Raw genomic sequence first — 16536 nt, forward strand, 5'->3', positions numbered from 1 at the left:
GAAGTAAACGTTATTAATTCTCACCCCTCAGCCTCTGACACTCCAGGGAAAACAGCCCTGGTCTATTCACCCTCTCCTTATAGCTTAAATCTTCCAACCCTGGCAACATCTTAGTAAATATTTTCTGATTTGAGCTTTGTGGAGAGGGTGAATAGATTGGAGTGGTGCTTTTTTAGCACCACTCTAATCTATTCACCCTCTCCCTATAGCTCAAATCTTCCAACCCTGGCAACATACTTGAAAATTCAGGTTTCACAACATCCTTTTTATTGGAGGGAGACCAGAATTGCACACAATATTCCAACAGTGGCCTAACCAATGTCCTGTAGCCACAACATGACTTCCCAACTCCAATACTCAATGCTCTGTCCAATAAAGGAAAGCATACCAAACACCTTCTTCACTATCCTATCTACCTGAGACTCCACTTTCAAGGAACATTTAACCTGCACTCCAAGGTCTCTTTGTTCAGCAACACTCACCAGGACCTTATCATTAAGTGTATAAGTACTGCCCTGATTTGCCTTTCCAAAATACAGCACCTCGCATTTATCTAAATTAAACTCCATCTACCACTCCTTAGCCCATTGGCCCATCAATAATCCGTTTTACTCTGAAGTAACTTTCTTCGCTGTCCACTACATTTCCAATTTTGGTGTCATCCGCAAACTTACCAACTTTACCTCCTATGTTCACATCCAAATCATTTATATAAATGATGAAAAGCAGTGGACTCCGCACCAATCCTTGTGACCAAACCACTGGTCACAGGCCTCCAGTCTGAAAAACAACCCTCCACCACCACCCTCTGTAATCTACCTTTGAGCCAGTTCTGCATCCAAATGGCTAGTTCTCCTTTAATTCCTGAGATCTAACCTTGTTAACCAGTCTATCATGAGGAACCTTGTTGAAAGCCTTACTAAAGTCCATATAGATCATGTCCACCTTTCTATCCTCATCAATCCTCTTTGTTACTTCTTCTAAAAATTAAATCAAGTTCATGACACATGATTTCCCACACACAAAGGCATGCTGACTATCCCTAATCAATCCTTACCGTTCCAAATACGTGTACATCCTGTCCCTCAGGATTTCCTCCAAAACCTTGCCCACCACTGATGTCAACCTCACCGGTCTATGGACCCCTGGCTTTTCCTCATCACCTTCCTTAAATTGTGGCATCACATTAGACAACCTCCAGTCTTTCGGCACCTCACTGGTGACTATCGATGTTACAAATATCTCAGGAAGAGGTCCAGCAATCACTTCCCTAGCTTCACACAGAGTTCTAGGGTACACCTGATCAGGTCCCAGGGATTTATCCATCTTTATGTGTTTCAAGACATCCAGCACTTCCGCCTCTGTGGTATGATGTCACCATCTATTTCCCTACATTCTATATCTTCCATGTCCTTTTCCACAGTAAATATTGATGCAAAATATTGATTTAGTATCTCCCCCATCTCCTGCGGCTCCACACAAAGGCCGCCTTGCTGATGTTTGAGGGGCCCTATTCTCTCCCTAGTTACCCTTTTATCCCTAATGTATTTGTAAAATCCCTTTGGATTCTCCTTAACCCTCATGTCGCCTTTTTGCCCTCCTGATTTCCCTCTTAAGTATACTCCTACTGTCTTTATACACTTCAAAGGATTGACTCGATCTCTGCTGTCTATATTGACATACGTTTCCTTCTTTTTCTTAACCAAAACCTCAATTTCTCTAGACATCCAATATTCCCTATACCTTCCAGCCTTTCCTTTCACCCTAACTGGAATATGCTGTCTCTGGATTCTCGTTACCTCACTTCTGAAGGCTTCCCATTTTCCAGCCGTCCTTTTACCTGCGAACATCTGCCCCCAATCAGCTTTTGAAAGTTCTTGTCTAATACCGTCGAAAATTAGCCTTCCGCCAATTTAGAACTTCAACTTTTAAATCTGGTCTATCCTTTTCCATCACTATTTTAAAACCAATAGAATTATGATCGCTGGCCCCAAAGTGCTCCCCCACTGACACCTCAGTCACCTGCCCTGCCTTATTTCCTAGGTCAGGTTTTGCACTTTCTCTAGTAGGTACATCCGCATACTGAGTCAGAAAATGTTCTTGTACACACTTAACAAATTCCTCTCCATCCAAGCCCTTAACATCATGGCAGTCCCAGTCTATGTTTGGAAAGTTAAAATCCCCTACCATAACCACACTATTATTTTGACAGCTAACTAAGATTTCCTTACAAATTTGTTTCTCAATTTCTCACTGATTATTGGGGAGTCTATAATACAATTCCAATAAGGTGATCATCCCTTTCCTATTTCTCAATTCCACCCAAATAACTTCCCTAGGTGCATTCCCAGGAATATCCGAAGTACAACTATAATGCTATCCTTCATCAAAAACACTATGCCCACTCCTCTCTTGCCTCCCTTTTTGTCCTTCCTGTAGCATTTATTTCCAGGAACATTAAGCTGTTAATCCTGTCCATGCCTGAGCCATGTCTCTGTAATTGCTACAATATCCAAGTCATATGTTCCTAACCATGCCCTGAGTTCATCTGCCTTCCCTGTTAGGCCCCTGGCATTGAAATAAATGCAGTTTAATTTATCAGCCCTACTTTGTTCCCTGCTTTGTTCCTGCCTGTCCTGACTGTTTGACTCATTCCTTATCCTAGCTGTACCAGTCTCAGATTGATCTCTTTCCTCACTATCTCCCTGGGTCCTACCACCCCCCCCCCCCCACCTTATGGTTTTAGGTTCTCCCGAGCAGCTCTAGCAAATCTCCCTGCCAGTATATTAGTCCCTTTCCAATTCAGGTGTAATCTGTCCTTCTTGTGCAGGTCACTTCTACCCCAGAAGAGATTCCAATGATCCAAAAACGTGAACCCTTCTCCCCTGTACCAGCTCCTCAGCCACACATTCATCTGCTCTATCCTCTTATTCCTACCTCACTAGCTTGTAGCACTGGGAGTAATCCAGATATTACTACTCTTGAGGACCTCCATTTTAAATTCCTGCCTGACTTTCTATAGTCTCCCTTCAGAATCTCATTCTCTTCCCTTCCTATGTCGTTAGCTCCAATGTCCTCTCCCCTTTGAGAACATTCTGCACCCTCTCTTAGACATCCTTGAACCTGGCACCAGGGAGGCAATGCACCATTCTGATTTTTTGCTGCTGGCTGCAGAAATATCGGTCTCTGCCTCTGACTAGAGAGTCTCATAACAAAATCGATCGCTTGGGACCTGATGTACCCATCTTTTCTTGAGAACCTTTCTCAATACCAGAAACTTGGCTGTTCTTGCTACATTTCCCTGAGACTCTATCATCCCCCACATTTTCCAAAGCAGCATACTTGTTTGAAATAGGGATAGCCACAGAAGATTCCTGCACTACCTGCCTACCCGTCCTACCTTTCCTGGAGTTAATCCATCTATGTGACTATATCAATGGCCTTCCTCCCTTCCTATAATTGCCATCCATCGCATCCCCTAGCTCTTTTAAATTCCTTACTGCCTCAAACTGCTGCTCCAACCGATCCATGCAATTGAAAAGGGGTTCCTAACCAAAGATATTTCCTGGAGATGTAATCATCATTAACAGAGAAACTCTCCCTAATCCCCAGATTTGACAGGAAGAGCATATCACTCTACTAAAGTCCATCTTTGCTCCTTCACAATCTGCAGACCAAGAAAATAGCACCATCTTATTGCTTTAAAAAAAACTGCTCCAGGCTACCTTAATACTGATGGCTTATATATTTTTTTTAAATTTAATCAAGAGACAGATTTTAATTAAATAAATAATTGTTACAACATGGGGTAAACCCCTCTACTTATTTAAACCCGACACAGAGAAGCTCATCTCACACTGTAATCTGTTTAATTTTGAGATGCAAATAACTATCCTAGAGGTCAATGTTTAAAGTAAAAATTAACAATTCTATTTTTAAATCCAGCAGAGAACATTAAAACAACAGATATTTACAACTCCCTTCTCTTAACCCTATCTTTTACCTCCCACTCTATAATGCTGGTCCGATAAAAACCCCAATTGAGATTTACAAAAACTTCAACTTTCAAAGCCAGCCAGCTGTCAAATCTTCTCTTTGTATCTTCCTCTGCAGATTTTCCTCTGTTGTCTTTACTTCAGTATTCTGCTTCACAGGTCTTTCATATGAACAGGTACCCTTCAGAGAGCTATTCATCTCATTGTCTATAATTGTTGGTATTTGGCAGTTCTCCCCTTAACTGTTCAAAATGTCTGGTTTTAAACCCCAAAACATCAGATCATTTCATCAGTTTTGATGTTATCAAAAACATTATATTTCAAATCCAATTGAATTTTGGTATCTTGGGGCATAATTTAAACTAATTGGCTGAAAGTGAATTTGTTTTTGGCAACACAACTCCAGCTATTTGTTTCAACCAAGTGTTATATTTTTAAATTGTTCAGCATATTCTGTGCTTTCAGTCAGTCCTTGCTACTTTCCTCTCTCTCTCTTAAAGGTACAGTACACTTTTACACCTTCATAATATAATCAAGAAAGAACCCACTCTATGCATTATTGTAGATTTTCAGCAAGGCTGCACTTAAAAACTATCACTTCTCTGTTCCTATGTTGTGATGTGAGCTCTCCTATAGACGTTCCTCCAGAGTGATCTGTAAATTTCTGTTTATTAAATTTTCCTAGCTGCACTCCAATGTCCAGAGATACTTGAACTCAAACGGAGAGGCAGTAACTGTGCAGATTCACGGCTGTGTCAGACAGCAGTATAGGTTTCTTTCTCTGACCAGGTGGTCAATGCCTTTGTCTGCCTTCCTCCTTTTTAAAGAGCCATTGCTTTGACCTTTTGTCCCTCAAAGTTCCAAAACAATGCAAGAGTGTAAAATAGTAATTGCTGCTCCTAGAATTCAAGGAAGTCATCTCTAACACTAAAAATAATTCAAAAAAGGAGCAGCTCTTACAGTCAGAACTTTTCCCATCCTCCATCTTGGATTACCCAGAATCCTCTCCTAGTGCCTCAATTATTTATTACCTGTACCATGGAAGGGTAATGAATCCAAATTTGCAGATGGTACATAAATAGGTGGGATGGCACCTTGTGATAAGGACATAATGAATCTACAAGGGGATACAGTTAGGTTGAGTGACTGGACCAAAACAGGGCAGATAAAGAAGTGTGAGGTTATGTAACTCTATCAGTACCAAAAGGCAATTAGATAAAGGGAGGGAGATTTCAAAAAAAGGCTACAGCACAGAGGAATCTGGATATATTGATGCATGAAGCATACAAAATTAACATGGTGATGCAATAAGTAATTAGGAAGGCAAATGGACTTTAAGTCTTTGTTGAAAGGAAGTTGGAGTTTAAAAATAGGGACGTCTTGTTACAATTACAGTGAGCATTTGTGAGGCCATGTCTGGAGCACAGTGTGTAGTTTGGTTTCTGTATTTAAAAGACGATATACTGGCATTGCAGTTCAAATGCAATTGACTCGGCTGGTTCCTGAGATGAAGGATTTGACTGATCAAAAATGGCTAAACAGGCAAGGTCGTTATTCTTTAGAGTTTAGAAGAACAAAGGATGATCTTATTGAAACACAGACGATATTGAGTGAGCTTGACGGGTCAAATGTTTCCACTATTCAGGCAGTCATGAACTAGGGGACCTTGTTAGAGAATAAGGGGACACTCTTTTAAAACAAAAATGCAACAGAATTGTTTCTCCCTGGTGGTAGCAAATATCTGGAATTCTCCACACGGAGTGTTGCAGCGGTTAGACTTCCAAAAAAATTTAAAAACAAGGCAGATAGATTTTTGAAATATCAATCTTTTTAAAAATTTCTATTCATTTATGGGATGCTAGCATCAACGGCTGGGCCAGCATTTATTGCCCGTCCCTCATTGCCATTGAGAAGGTGGTGGCGAGCTGCTTGTTCAATCATTATAATCTGTGATAGCTTTTGGATTATCGAAAATGATTCATTATTAGATCCACATTTCAGCTGAAATTAAATTCCATATGCTACTACTGTGAAATTTGAACCTACAATCATGGGATATTAGTTTGTGCTCTAAGATTGCTTTGGTGAACACAAGGTGGGGGTTAGGAGCCAGACCCTACCACCTCTTGTCTTACCTCAGGACCTAGTGTGGTCCATTCGGTGAACTGACAAACCCACAGGGTGCCAGGCACAATCAGGTTAAGCAGGAGTGAGCCATGTCTCTGTGAAATAGAACAAACATCAAACTCTCAAATCCCTTTGGGAGGTGACTCTAGCATTAGATACAACAATCTTTTCTCAATGGCATAGATGTTTACCAGGAGCATACTGGGGGTACTTGAAATCTCACACGTCTCCCACATTTTCTAGGTAGGTGAGTGTAGAAGGTAAGAGTGTGTGTGTGTGTGTGTGTGCGTGTGTGTGCGGTCCTGATGGGATCCAAACATGGCCTTGAGCTTTCTGAGGGGTGGGGGTGGGGGATGATGGTCTTCTGACTCTTTTGAGTGAGACTCCTCCAGTTGCTTCACAGTGTGTCTTGTTCCTGCCTTCATTTTGGGGTTTCCACGAGGTCGGGGAGGTCAGGCCTATGAGAAGTTGGAAGGCCTCTTGGCTTGCGGTTCCAGCATTGGCAACATAAGTGGGTGCTCCCCTTGGAGTCCTGAGTGCTAGTCTCATCCATGAGCGCTCCAAGGGCAGAGGGAGGTATTGCAATCAGTCTGGTGGGGCCTCCTCGATGTCGGGTCACCGCAAGGTCAGATCCTGTTCCCATACTGGTCGGGCCAAGGAGATCAGGCTGACTGGAATCCCATGAGCCCTTGGTTCCTCTGGGTTTGTGGTTCCAGAATTGTTAATCCCAGCCAGGTCAGTCACTGAATCTTTAAACTTGATAGTAGATATAAGAGAAAATTGATAGTAATTCTGATAGAATGGAGGTTTAGAAGAGCAGAATAATTATAAGATATATAAGAATAAAATCTACTGTAGACAGCTCAGAAAACGTCACCACGCTCTGGCGCCATCTTGAAAAATCTAGTATCTTCTTGAGGACTGGGGAGGCTGCAGAAGGACTTGTAGAGTGAGCAAAGGAGTGTCAGATGGAATACAAGGTGGGAAAGTGTGAGGTTGTGTACTTTGGGAGGAAGAATAGAGGCGTAGACCATTTTCTAAATGAAGAAAGTCTTCAGAGGTCTGAAGCACCAAGGGACTTAAGAGTCCTAGTTCAGGATTGTCAACAGGCTAACATGTAGGTTCAGTTGGTGGTTAATTGAACAGCTAATGGGTGTCCTTGATAAGTATGTACCAGTCAGGCAGGGAGTAAAGGGTCTTGTGAGGGAGCCGTGGTTTATTAAGGAATTGGAATCCCTTGTGAAAGGGAAGAGGGCAGCCTATGTAAAGATGAGGCATGAAGGTTCAGTTGGGGCGATTGAGAGTTATAAGGTAGCCAGGAAGGATCTAAAGAGAGAGCTAAGAGCAGCGAGAAGGGGACATGAAAAGTCCTTAGTTGGTAGGATTAGGGAAAACCCAAAGGCTTTCTATAGGTATGTCAGGAATAAAAGGATGACTAGGGTAGGTATCGGTCCAGTCAAGGATAGTAGTGGGAAGTTGTATGTGGAGACGGAGGAGATTGGAGAGACACTAAATCAATACTTTTCGTCAGTATTCACTCAGGAACAGGACACTGTTGCTGATGTGAATATTGAGTCACAAGTGATTAGAATGGATGGCCTTGAGGTACGTAGGGAAGAGGTCTGGGGAATACTGGAAAGGATGAAAATAGATAAGTCCCCTGGGCCTGATGGCATTTATCCTAGGATCCTCTGGGAAGCTAGGGAGGAGATAGCGGAGCCATTGACCTTGATTTTTATGTCGTCGTTGTCTACGGGAATAGTGCCAGGAGACTGGAGGATAGCGAATGTGGTTCCCTTGTTCAAGAAGGGGAGCAGGGATAGCCCGAGTAACTATAGGCCAGTGAGTCTCACTTCTGTTGTGGGCAAAGTCTTAGAGAGAATTGTAAGGGATAAGATTTATGAACATCTGGATAGGAATAATGTGATCAAGGATAGTCAGCATGGTTTTGTGAAGGGCAGGTCGTGCCTCACAAACCTTATTGAATTCTTTGAGAAGGTGACCAAGGAAGTGGACGAGGGTAAAGCAGTAGATGTGGTGTATATGGATTTTAGCAAGGCGTTCGATAAGGTACCCCATGGCAGGCTAATGCAAAAACTACGGAGGTATGGCATTGAGGGTGCATTAGAGGTTTGGATTAGGAATTGGCTGGCTGGAAGGAGACAGAGGGTAGTAATTGATGGTATAGGTTCATCTTGGAGCGCAGTTACTAGCGGTGTTCCACAAGGATCTGTTTTGGGACCATTGCTGTTTGTCATTTTTATGAATGACCTGGAGGAGGGGCTTGAAGGCTGGATGAGCAAGTTTGCGGATGACACGAAAGTCGGTGGAGTTGTGGACAGCGAAGAAGGATGTGGCAGGTTACAGCGTGATATAGATAAGTTGCAGAGCTGGGCAGTAAGGTGGCAAATGGAATTCAATGTAGCTAAGTGTGAAGTCATTCACTTTGGTAGGAGTAACAAGAAGATGGATTACTGGGCTAATGGTAGACTACTTGGTAGTGTGGATGAACAGAGGGATCTTGGTGTCCATGTACACAGATCTTTGAAAGTTGCGACCCAGGTAAATAGTGCTGTGAAGAAGGCATATGGTGTACTGGGCTTTATTGGTAGAGGAATTGAGTTCCGGAGTCCTGAGGTCATGTTGCAGTTGTATAAGACTCTGGTGCGGCCTCATCTGGAGTATTGTGTGCAGTTTTGGTCGCCATACTATAGGAAGGATGTGGAGGCATTGGAACGAGTGCAGAAGAGGTTTACCAGGATGTTGCCTGGTATGGTAGGAAGATCGTATGAGGAAAGGCTGAGGCACTTGGGACTTTTCTCATTGGAGAAAAGAAGGTTTAGGGGTGATTTGATAGAAGTGTACAAGATGATTAGGGGTTTAGATAGGGTTGACCGTGAGAACCTTTTTCCGCGTATGGAGCCAGCTGTTACTAGGGGGCACTGGTTTAAATTAAGGGGAGGTTGGTATAGGACAGATGTTAGGGGTAGATGTTTTACTCAGCGGGTTGTGAGTTCATGGAATGCCCTGCCAGTAGCAGTGGTGGACTCTCCCTCTTTATGGTCATTTAAACGGGCATTGGACAAGCATATGGAGGTTATTGGGCTAGTGTAGGTTACGTAGGCTTTGGTCGGCGCAACATCGAGGGCCGAAGGGCCTGTACTGCGCTGTATTTTTCTATGTTCTATGTTCTATGTTCGGAAGGCAAATACAATATTAATATTCATTTTTAGAGGGCTAGAGTATCACAGCAGAGATGTACAGCTGAGACTGCATGCGGCTCTGGTCAGACCACACTCTCCACCTCCTGATGCTGCTTGGCTTGCTGTGTTCTTCCAGCCTCCTGTCTGTCTATTTTGGATTCCAGCATCTGCAGTTTTTCTTGCCTCTTTGGAATATTATGAGCAGTTTTGGGCCCTGCATCTAAGGATGGATGTGCTGGCATTGGAGAGGGAGTCGAGGAGGTTTACTAGAATGATCCAGGGCATGAAAGGTTTGCCATATGAGGAGTAGTTGAGGACTCTGGGTCTGTACTCACTGGAGTTTAGAAGGATGGGGGGGTCCTGTTCGAAACTTACTGAATACTGAGGCCTCTATAGAATGGATGTATAGAAAATGTTTCCACTAATAGGAGAGACTACAACCCAAGGGTACAGCCTCAGAGTGAAGGGATGACCCTTTGGAACCACAATGAGGAGGAATTTCTTCAGCCACACCGTGGTGAATCTACGGGATTCATTGCCACTGAAGGCTGTTGAGGCCAAGTCATTGGGTGTCTTTAAGACAGGATAGATAGGGTTTTGATTAGTAAGGGGATCAAAGATTATGGGGAGGAGGCAGGAGAATAAGGTTGAAAAATATATCAGGACTGCAGATGCTGGAGATCAGAGCTTAAAAATGTGTTGCTGGAAAAGCGCAGCAGGTCAGGCAGCATTAAAGGACAGGAGAATCGATGTTTCAGGCATAAGCCCTTCTTCAGGAATGAGGAGGGTGTGCCCAGCAGGCTGAGATACCTTGTAGAGGGAGGAGGAGAGCTACTTCAAGGAAGGCGTCCTTTCAAGAGGATTCGCAGTAGGTTAAAATCAACTAGGAGAAAGTGAGGACTGTAGATGCTGGAGATCAGAGCTTAAAAATGTGCTGCTGGAAAAGCGCAGCAGGTCAGGCAGCCTCAAAGGAGCAGGAGAATCGAATCCTCTTGCAAGGATGCCTTACTTGAAGTAGCTCTCCTCCTTCCTCTACAAGGTATCTTAGCCTACTTGGCACACCCTCCTCATTCCTGAAGAAAGGCTTATGCCCGAAACGTCGATTCTCCTGTTCCTTCGATGCTGCCTGACCTGCTGCACTTTTCCAGCAACACATTTTTAAGCTTTGAAAAATATATCAGCCATGATCGAATGGCAGAGCAGACTCGATGGGAAGAATGGCCGAATTCTGCTCTAATATCTTATGGTCTACATTTGAGTCAATATATCAAACAAACATTCTGTGCATTTCCAGGCATAATCAAATTTTACTGGTTTGTTTTTTCTTGAAAGAAAAATAATTTTCTCAAAACCAGCTTGCTTTTTCTTATTTTAATATCATCCTGAACTCGAATGGCAGGGTGGTTAGTCTAATATCTTATGTTCTTATTCAATTTATTTCTTTCCAAAATATCATTTCCTTTCTTTGATATGAAGAAATCACTGACGCTTGTTTTCCATTAATTATATTTTTGAACAATATGATTTGCTTGTCACCTGACACACCTGATGAGTAACCTTTTGAGTACATTAAATCTTGACAAGCATCAAATTATTTTATCAAATCCAATTTCAGGTGTGATTATGGCCATCCTTGGTGGTTTTAAAAGGAGCCTTTTCCATCAGAGACGCAGATTTTTGCATTGTGTTCAAACGCCTCAAATATCTCCCTTTCTCAAACATTGCTCACCTTTTTGAAGTCAAGGTCATGGTTCTGAAAGGTAAATCCATGATGTCTGTGTGTAAGATCTTGAATTTGCGAGACTCTATGTTATATAGTATCAGTAAATAAAAGAAAGATAAAATCACCATAGTTGATATAACTTCACAGAGACCCTTTAGGTCTTGGCACCCTGTCACCAAGCCCCCTTTTATTTACACATGGAGAGACTTTGACACTGATCCCACCTCCCCCAGAAGCACTCAGAGTGAACAGAACCTCTGACGATACTGCTTTTTAAAAATTTATTAAACAGTACAAAATACAGTTGACAATAAACAGAAAGCAGCAGTTTACAGGGAAAAAAAATCCACCATATACAGGGGTAAAGGCAGCAAAGCCAAACCCCAAACCCCACCGCTCAATCAGTTTTCAGGGAGATGAGGACAAACCTCAAATCCCGCTTTCAGTCAAAAGTGACAGTAACACAGACAAGACAGTGTAATCAAATCAGAAACAGTGCATAGAACACAGACCAATTATAGCTATACTAAAAATACCTGACACCCACCTTCACCATATACAGGTAGACAACCCTTTATCCAAAACCCCAAACTCCGAAAAGCTCCAAAGTCCGAAGGCTTTTTTGTGAGTATATTTGTCATTAACAAGGTTGCTTGACGTGCAAACAGTTAACCCAACTCCACACCCACTTGATGCGTATCACTCAGATGCGACATGGTGTTGGGGGGGTTGTGGCCCAGCACTGAAAGGTCTCAATTCTGTTTCAGGACCCATTTTACTCACACTAAGTTGGCTCTTCTGAAGATTTTTAAAATTTCACCATCAAACTGTCATTTTTTTCTGAAATTGGAAAAATTCTGAATTCCAAAAACCAGCTGGTCCCGAGCATTTTGGATAAGGGTTTGTGCACTTGTACTGATTGGACCGTCACAAAATCCTCACCATACAGTTTCCAGTACAACCCACTCCAACAGGCAGCAAATGCACTCCCCACAGCACACACACAGGTGTTCAGTCTCCATAGATGCCTAGCCCATCCATACAGAACCAGACCTATTCTCAGGAACACAATACATTGTGAAGCTGCAGTTAACTCACAAGGGTTTGGTCCACTCTTGAAAGCAGAGTCCACTCCCAAAGGCAGAGTCCACTCCTGAAAACAGAGTCCAGTCCAGGATGCAGCAATTGCTCACCTCCCAGCACACACACAGGTGTTCAGTCTTTACAGAGGCCTAGTCACCCACAAAGGTCCAGGCCTACCCACAGGAACAGCTTATCTGGAAAGATGTATTTCCTCACAAGGGCTCAGTCCAATTACCAAAGAAGTGAAAACACATTAAAAAAAAGAAAGCCAGAATGCAAGGGCTAAGTCCTGCCACAAAATCAGCATAATCCTTTTTCTCAAAGTAAAAGAAAAGAGGGTAATACACAGGCTATAACCAGCCAGTGAAACAACCGTTCCCTAATGAGAACTGAGTTACACCTGTAACTCATTGACTGTTGTCAGGCAGTTTAGAAGTCAGTCCTCAATGAAAAGGAAGACCAGTTAACAAACTGGCAAATAATTCAGCCAGTTCAGGAATCAGGTTTCCTCCAAAAACAACCAAAAACTAACAGCATCAGTACACACTGGATATGGGCAGCCAGCTCAGACTCAGTCCCCTCCCTGATACAAATAGACAATCCTTAATACTGATCCAGCTCCCTTAGAGCCAGTTCTCAGAGTGAACAGAAACCCTGATACTTCTGTTTGCATCTGTCAGCCAGGGCTCCCTAATTGGACCGGATTAACAGCCCCAGTCAGGGAACTCATATTCTATGAGGTCCATCTAGCTGATCTCATTACAATCACTGCAATAGTCTTGCTAAAGCATAGAGCTCCTCACTCACTCATTAAAATGAGAGGCATGACTGGCTAGAGTTAAACCAGACAGTCCCCACACGGAAGGTGAGAAGGATTTTGAGAAGGAGAATCCTTTGCGGTAACTTACGGGAATTGAACCCACACTATTGGCATAACTTTGTATCTCAAAGCGGCCAACTGAGCTAATCGTACCCCCTATCAGTACGTAGGTAGCTCTGGATTTTACAAAATAGGCAGAGAAACAACATCCACTGTAGCTCTGGTTAGAAGTCCAATGGATTAAAATTGTCCAATTATATCTGGAAACTTGAAACATTATAACTTAGTAATTTTACTAGTATATAGTTCAGAGTGCTCTCCCCTCCTGTGCAATGCAGTGAGATTTGAATGAATACTAACAAGGAACTGAACTGCAAAGAAAAAAGGTTCTTTAAGACCAATAAGGTATTGTAGCAGAGGTTGGCCATTCAGCCCATCAAGACTGCTCTGGCATTCAATGAAATCATTGCTGGTCTGATAATTCTCAGCTCCTGTCCTTTCCTCATAACCCTTGTATCACTGATGATTCTGTGAATAAAACAGGCCTCTTGCTGAGAGATTTGTATCATTGACAGCCACAGGTGAGGTGCCAGAAGATTGGAGGTTGGCTAACATGGTGTCACTGTTTAAGAAGGGCGGTAAGGACAAGTCAGGGAACTATAGACCAGTGAGCCTGACATCGATGGTGGGCAAGTTGTTGGTGGGAATCCTGAGAGACAGGATTACATGTATTTGGAAAGGCAAGGACTGATTTGGGATAGTCAACATGACTTTGTGAGTGGGAAATCATGTCTCACAAACTTGGAGTTTTTTGAAGAAGTAACAAAGAGGATTGATGAGGGAAGAGTGGTAGATGTGATCTATATGGACTTCAGTAAGGTATTCAACAAGGTTCCCCATGGGAGACTGATTAGCAAGATTAGATCTCACGGAATACAGGGAGAACTAGACACTTAGATACAGAACTGGCTCAAAGGTAGAAGACAGAGGGTGGTGGTGGGGCAGGTTGCTTTTCAGACTGGAGGCCTGTAACCAGTGGAGTGCCATGAGGATCAGTGCTGGGTTCTCTATGTTTCGTAATTTATATAAATGATTTGGATACGAGCATAAGAGGTATAGTTAGTAAGTTTGCAGATGACACCAAAATTGGAGGTGTAGTGGACAGCAAAGAAGGTCACCTCAGATTACAACAGGATCTTGACCAGATTGGCCAATGAGCTGAGAAGTGGCAGATGGAGTTTAATTCAGTTAAATGCGAGGTGCTGCATTTTGGGAAAGCAAATCTTAGCAGGACTTATATGATTAATGGTAAGGTCCAAGGGAGTGTTGCTGAACAAAGAGACTTGGAGTGCAGGTACATAGCTCCTTGAAAGTGGAGTCACAGATAGTAGGGTAGTGAAGAAGGCGTTTGGTATGTTTTCTTTTAGTGGTCAGAGTATTGAGTACAGGAGTTGAGAGGTCATGTTGTGGCTGTACAGTACATTGGTTAGGCCACTGTTGGAATATTGCTTGCAATTCTGGTCTCCTTCTTATCAGAAAGATGTGAAACTTGAAAGTGTTCAGAAAAGATTTACAAGGATGTTGCAATGGTTGGAGGACGTGAGCTATAGGGAGAGATTGAATAGGCTGGTGCTGTTTTCCCTGGAGCGTCAGAGGCTGAGGGATGACCTTATAAAGGTTTACAAAATTAGGAAAGATATGGATAGGAAAAATAGACAAAGTCTTTTCCCTGGGGTCGGGGAGTCCAGAACTAGAGGGCATAGGTTTAGGGTGAGAGGGGAAAGATATAAAAGAGACCTAAGGGGCAACATTTTCACACAGAGGGTGGTATGTGTATGGAATGAGTTGCTAGAGGAAGTGGTGGAGGCTGGTACAATTACAACTTTTAAAAGGCATTTGGATGGGTATATGAATAGGAAGGGTTTGGAGGGATATGGGTCAGGTGCTGGCAGATGGGACTAGATTGGGTTGGGATTGTACATCTCTATGACTCTCAGTTGTTTTCCTTTTGGTGAATTTCATCCAATGCCTGGGCAGAAGCTATTTGTCCCATCAAGTCTGCACGGACCCTCCAAAGAGCATCCCACTCTATCCCTGTAACCCTGCATTTCCCTGCACGGCCAATCCATCTAATCTGCACATCTTTGGACCATGGGGCGAAACAGGAGCATCCGGAGGAAACCCATACAAACACGCTGATAACTTGAAAACTCCACACAGACAGTCACACATGGCTGAAATCAAATGCAAGTCTCTGACTCTGTGAGGCAACAGTGTTATCCACTCAGCGATAGGATTTACAATCATCTAGAGAAGAGTAAATTGATTAGGGTTAGTCAACATGATTTTGTGAAGGGTAGGTCTTGCCTCACAAACCCTTATTGAGTTATTTGAGATGGTGACCAAACTGCTGGATGAGGGTAAAACAGTTGATGTGGTGTATATGGATTTGATAAGGTTCCCCATGGTAGGCTATTGCACAAAATATGGAGGCATGGGATTGAGGTTGATTTAATGATTTGGGTCAGAACTTGGCTAGCTGAAAGAAATAAGAGAGTGCTGTTTGATGGGAAATGTTCATCCTGGAGTTCAGTTGCTAGTAGTGTACTGCAACAATCTGTTTTGGGGCCACCGCTGTTTGTCATTTTTATAATTAACATGGATGAGGGCATAGGTGAGTAAATTTGCGGATGACACTAAAGTTGGTGGAGTTGTGGATAGTGCTGAAGGATGTTGCAGGCTACAGAGGGACATAGATCAGCTGCAGAGCTGGGCTGAGAGGTGGCAAATGGAGTTTAATGCAGAGAGGTGTGAGGTGATTCGCTTTGGAAGGAGCAACAGGAATGCAGATGGTAGATTGGTTCAGATTGGTTTCACAGGGCGGTGTAACATCGATGGCTGAAGGGCCTGTACTGTGCTGTAATGTTCTATGTTCTATGACTCCTCTAGTACCATCATCCATGATCCTTACCATGGAACTATGAAGGAAACTACATGGTGAATTTTAAAAAGACAAACAGCTGTTTGAAGAAGGTTTTGAATTCCCATTGTTTCTTTAAGGACTGGTTAAATTCTTGTAATTACCTGTAGTAAATGTTAAGCATAGAAGGTTCCCATTCTGCAGAGATTTTATTTGAGAGTTTGGAAGGGTGAGAGGAAATCTAATTGAGGTATATACGATGTTAAACAGGGTTGGCAAAGCAAACGTATAGTGGATGTGGGAAATTTAGAGCAAGAGATCCTGGCCATAGGACAGCAGATTCCAAACAGAGATAAAGAGGAATTCTTTCTATCAAAGGGTCATGAATCTGTGAAATTCACTATCTCAGAGTACGGTGAATGCCAGTACACTGAATAAACTAAAGGAGGAGATAGACAGATTTTTAATTAGTTAAAGGTTGATGCATAGTCAGCAGGAGAGTGGAATTAAGGCCGAGATGAGGCCAGCCATTCTCACGTTGAACAGACTTGAGGGGCTGAATGGCCTCCTCCTGCTTCTCATTCTTGTATTCTTACGGGGAAAGCAGAACAATTTAGGAGGCAACTTCAAATCTGAACCTGCAAGCTGAGGGGGTTAAATTCAAT

This window comes from Chiloscyllium punctatum, chromosome 5 (genome assembly GCF_047496795.1).
Source record: "Chiloscyllium punctatum isolate Juve2018m chromosome 5, sChiPun1.3, whole genome shotgun sequence".
NCBI classification, from domain to species: Eukaryota; Metazoa; Chordata; class Chondrichthyes; order Orectolobiformes; family Hemiscylliidae; genus Chiloscyllium; species Chiloscyllium punctatum.